The sequence below is a fragment of the Podarcis melisellensis genome (genome assembly GCF_964234715.1).
Source record: "Podarcis melisellensis genome assembly, chromosome: 13".
Taxonomy (NCBI): Eukaryota; Metazoa; Chordata; class Lepidosauria; order Squamata; family Lacertidae; genus Podarcis; species Podarcis melisellensis.
This window is the reverse complement of record NC_138545.1, coordinates 34,224,918-34,230,525: the sequence shown is the minus strand read 5'-3', so window position 1 is coordinate 34,230,525 and position 5,608 is coordinate 34,224,918.

The window sequence follows — 5,608 nt, the reverse complement described above, 5'->3', positions numbered from 1 at the left end:
TTTCCTCCTCCTCTTCCCCTGCATCAAACCAACCATTCAAACTTTTTGTTTATTTGTTTTTTGAGTGCAACATTTTTAATGGAACTTCATCTGTGAATGTTCTCCTGCTGTGGGGGAGAGGGTCGCATGGCCCTTTATTCCCTTTCCTTAACGACATGAAATGAACCAATTCCATCAACCAACCCTATTTTTTTCTCAGATACAAAGCTGACTTTTGGAACTTTCACACCGCCGTCCCAAAACTGGTACCCCGGGATGTCCAGTTGTTGAAATCCTTGAGAGATTCGACGAATTGAGTTATATCCTTTCCCCAGCCCACCCTAACCCCGAGGACAAATGCGCATGTTTCAAACTCAGCCCCGGACAAAGCGGTTTCTCCAGAGCTTTCGTCCTTGCAAGGTTAGGGCGCTGAAATTCATAGCTCAAATTCACACGTTAATTTTTAAAGAATAGCAGCCACATCACTTAAGGTATCAACACAATCTTTTGCCTTCACATATGGGCCTTCCTGAGGGAGAAAAAAACATCTGCACCTGAAATTGGGAAATACATGAAATTCCGACTGTAAAACGTAACGTTGCCTCCACGTGTGAATTGCCTCCCTCCCTCCCTTCTTGCCAACACAATGTTGCATTTCTTCGCTTTTCCTTCTTTAAAACAACAACAACAACAACAACTCTGGATCACTAGTTTCAGAGAGTCTAATTCGGTTCAACAGCAGCAGGGGACACTGAAAAGATCTGGTAGAAATTGGGTGGCGAACTCTATTAAAGGTAAGTCTGTGGACCTAGATATAGTAACGCTCATTGTTTAACAATGTACAATTGTTAATTTTAAGTAAATATATTTTAAAAATCGGTAGTTTCAAGACCTGCGGGTGGGGTGGGGGGTGGGGGGTGGGCGTGAGCAACCATACGTGCACAGAAAGGAAAAGCATGTTCTATATCAAAATAAACAGAGCAAATAAAATTTCCTTCCCTCCCTCTTCCATTTGACGCTTTCCTAATAAGAGCCATAGAAAAGAGTAGACTAGTTACGTGTTCTCATACCCCAGCAGAAATCGGACAGATTAAAGGGCTATTTACGTCTTGCTCTAGAAATGTAAGTTTGTAGACGCAAGAATTCAGAGACGTATTGAGGCTTTGAGTATCCCAGAACCCCAGAACCCCCCCTCTCGCTCCCTGTGGTTTTCAAAAAATAAAAATAAATAAATATGCTTTGCAGACTTGTACGCATCTGATTATGTCAGCTGATTCTTACAGATCTTAAATATAAAACAACTCGACCTCGCTTCAGTTTAAGAGCCTCCACAGGTGGGGGACCAGGGAGAAATTGGGAACAAATCCTGCGGCCACATTTGCTATGGACTCACAGGACAATAAGGTTGCGCTGCGATCCTACATCCATCTGAGAGCAGACTCACAGGACGTTGGAAGGGAGGGACCCCGAGGACCCACAAAAACTCACACGGGGCTTTCTTTTGACTAAACATTTACAGGATTGTGCTGCGTGTTTACGACCTTCAGAAACACATGACCTCAAGGGAAATGGGTCGCGGCGTCTCCTCACCATTCCCTTATTCCCCTGAAGGTCGCGTTGGTGGCCTTCAAGATGCTTCCTCGCTGTGTAGTCCCTTTCTCTCGTTTCCGACCCCTAGATAGCCGCCTTTTCCATGTTTTGAACCCTTCCCGGGCAGAAAACAGGCCCAAGTTGAAGTTGCCGCGACACAGGTTTGCCACAAGTGGGGAAAGGCCTCGAATGGAAAGTCTGTAGTTGTTGGCGCCCGCACACAAATACTGTGGTAAGTTTATTATATCCTCTTGAAACTGCACGGCGTTATTATGCTTAGCCGTCCTATACCGTTACGACTTGCTGCTGGGAAAAGGGGATGAGAACATCAACATGCGTTTGCTTTTTAATCTGTTGCGCGCATTGCCTGCGTTTTGCGGGCAGAGAAAATTGGCCACATCCAGATCCCTTTGCGTATTTACGCGGATTTCAATCTCAGTGAGGTCCGTGGGCAGCTGTATGCAAGAAGGGCAGCCTGACATGTCTACTCAGAAGTCAGCCCAACTGAGTTCAGTGGGACTTACTCGCAGGTAAGTGTGTGCAGTGTAGGGTAGCATCCATAAGGTACCAAGAGAGAAAGAATAGTCGGCTCCAGAATATCCTCAAAGGACGCATGCATTGAGGGTTGTGAGGGGAGCAAGATAAGCCTTCATCCGGTGTGGATCGGGGCTTAATGTAAACAGATCAGTGCTCAATCCGGTACTTTTTCATCCCCAAGGTCTTAGTTTGAGAAGTGATTGTAAGGAGCCATGCGAAGTAAATAATGCCCAAGCGAGCGTGGGGGAAGTAGACAAAGGCACAAACTGATGGGATGAAGAATGAGGAAAAAGAAAGAGATTCAAACTTATATGTGGAGGGTGTGTTTCTGAGCTCAAAGTATACAGGCAGCAAAACCCTGCGCATGTTGACTCGGAAGCAGGCCCCGCTGCGTTCGGTAGGTCTCTCCCTTGTAATTGTGTTTAGGATTGCAGACTGCATCTCAGTCGGAAACCTGTTTGTTTGGAGAAAAGCTTGCCACGAAATCCATGGGATAGTCTTCCAATTTAGGGCCGCAGTCTTCGGGAACTGGTAACCCCTTCCTCACTATGTTTAGTAGGAGTTACGTCCTCCTGATTAACTCGGTGTGCGTATTTCCGAGGCTTCCTAGCAAGGGCTGGACCGAAAGGCTTCACCCCCTCTTAGCACCTAGGGTAAGCTAACATGGTTAGGATCGCGGGGTAACTATGCTTGTTCCGTTGGGCTGCCGTAGAATCTAGGGGTGCTGCGGACATTGGCTGGGTCACACTTCTGTAATTTCGCCCTTTGGACACCATCCGCAGAGAAGATCCCCTCCGCAAATCCTTTCGAGCAAAACGAGCGCGGCAGAGCTCTTGCGCAGCACCCCTTTTATTTCACCGAGGGTTGCGCAGGAGAACTGCCAGGGGTTGTGTGTAGTTAGTTGCCCTTTCTCTGCTCCAGCTTCTGCGGAAGAGTGCTCTTCGAGTGCATTCGCTTTAGTCCGCAGCTGGAAGGAACTAAAGGGTCTTTGTCTGAGACGCTTACCGCACAAACCTGTCTACTCAGAGGCAAGCCCCATTGAGTTGTGGTAGTTGTGTAGAGAAAGGATCGCAGCCCAGGGTCCCACCCCAAGGTCATCAACCTTAATTTATATTTGAAAGTAAAGATTATATCCCAAGTCCATGTGCCTTGGCAGTATAGTAGACCCCATTGTAAACGAGGATTGAGATAGACTGTTGCAAACCCATTTTCCATTCAGATCGATGGGAATTTGGCTACTAAATTCGCGGACAAATGAGTTACACACACCGCTTCCATATGATAAAATTTATGTGGGAAGGTAGAATTTATAAAGTTAATTTCCCTCCAGGAGAAGTGAAACTTAAAAGGCTCTTTGTTCCTAAAAATTGTGTAGGGGTTAAAAAAGTAGGTGAGATCATAAAGCCTAGTCTGAATTAGTATTCGAAGTTTCCACTGTGTTGGTAGTAGCTATGACTGTGACCTCTAGCAGGATACTTTTCTCGCCATTCGTAAGATCTCTTGTGATTTCAACAGGACCACTTAAATATGTGCCACGATCACCTTTTAATGGGTTGTGCAGTGGAATGATACGCTGAGAATCTATCTGAGCTCTGTGGAACTTTTTTCCTTGTCAAGTTGCAATCCTCTCTACAGACTTTTCTGAGAATGTCCCATTGAACTCAATGTGACTTATTTCTGAGTTGGTGTGTATAGGATTGCAGTGTTGGTGAATTTAGCACTTTGGCCTTCAAAAGCGATGGCCAGAAACACTCAGCGGCCATTCTCAGTCCAGGTCAAGTCAATGAGCACAATCCGGAGAGAAGGTCTCCTGCGCAAAAGTACAGTCCGCTCATTCTTTTCCATTGCAGTTTCGCAGGAGAATTTCCCACAGGCCTGTGCACAGACAGCGGCAAGTCTTGCCCACGGTTTCCTATCCAACTTCAGCCTTGAGTCGAGGTCAAATCAACAACAAACCACAAGAGAAAATGTCAAAAAATTCGAGAAGAATGTATTCAGAATTATAGGGCTGGCCCGTAGTATTTTGGTGTCGCTGCAGAAAAGAACTGTAACAATAAGTTAAATCTTCTACATCCTCACTCTTATCTAATGGTAGGGCCGGGCACTAGAAATCAATGCGTGTCTCCCTCACTCCCGCCCACTTCTTTGGGGTTCTTTTTGGGGGGACTTGTTGCTGTGGAAGTCCTTCCTATTTAGTCTTAGTCCGCTAGGATAATATTGACAGCTTCTAAGCATTTCAAGCGCAATTCAATTCATTTCAGTGGTCCTCGGACCTAATAATACCCTTTGGCCATTGTCTACCCGTTTTGGTAAATATAAGTCTCTCTGACCTCCGTGGAACTTGCTTCAGCAGAAAGTTTACTTAGGATTCAGTTGTTATTGTTCCGGATGCGGACGATAGAAAGTTCTGTAGGGAAGTTCGGGCCCTCTTCCAACAGTAACATCTGCAAGATGGAACAGTCGTTTTCTCAAGCCGCAGACAATAAGGAGGGGAAACCAGTCAGAGCTCCTTAATTGCTGTTGCCCGACTTAGGCCAAAACTTTCCAAAGGCTTTCTTATTCCTGGCGTTCCTAATTGCGTTGTGCATATTTGGGGCATATTTTGTAATAAAGGCTTTATAAAGGTCTCAAACCTCCTGCACTCCAAATCATGCTGAAACATGCGCTTAGAAAGTGTAGATCTCTCCCGAAAGCATCAGGAGGGTCTCAACCCCATTAAACATGAACGAGACCCTTGCGCGCATCTATTCTATATATAGCAATCACCCACATATGTACAAATCCGCCTATGTCTGTGTTTAAAAACTTGTTTGGATGTTTTACCATGGCTGGTGCGTGGGAGAGACTACAAAACTTTCCTGCTGCACAGAACTCTTCTGTTAGGTCCTAAAATGAAATAAAAGGGTAGTGGTGGGGGAGATATGGTGATTTCGCTGAGATTTTTGCTCAGGAGAAACGGGAGGCTGGAGCAGGCACCGCCTTAATTAAACGGTACATAGCTAAGCCGTGCTGGGAGGATAATTATAAAAGCCCTCTAGAGACGAAACAGTGAGATATAAATATATATATCCACAAATACACGCACACATATCTATTTCACGGCTTTGTCTCTAGAGGGCAACTTGAATCCTCCCCGATACACCCATTAGGAGTAAGAGGCGGGCTCATTTAAATAGAGCATTAACCAGAAATCAGCTGAAGACAACTGTGGTGTGATGGTTAGAGTGTTGGACTATGACCTGGGAGTCCAGAGTTCGACTCCCCCACGCAGCCGTGAAGTTCACTGGGTGACCTTCCTCCAGTCACCATCTCTCAGCCTAACCTACCTCACAGTGTTGTTGTGAGGAAGAAAACCATGTACGCACACCACCTTAGGACAAGGTGTAACGTCATCATTGAAAGTATCAAGTCCTGGTCCAAGGATGTGGGTCTCCTCTTCTCTGAAAAAACAGTTCTGCTTCTCAAGATTGTGGGAGATTTGAGTGATAGAACTGGGAGACTG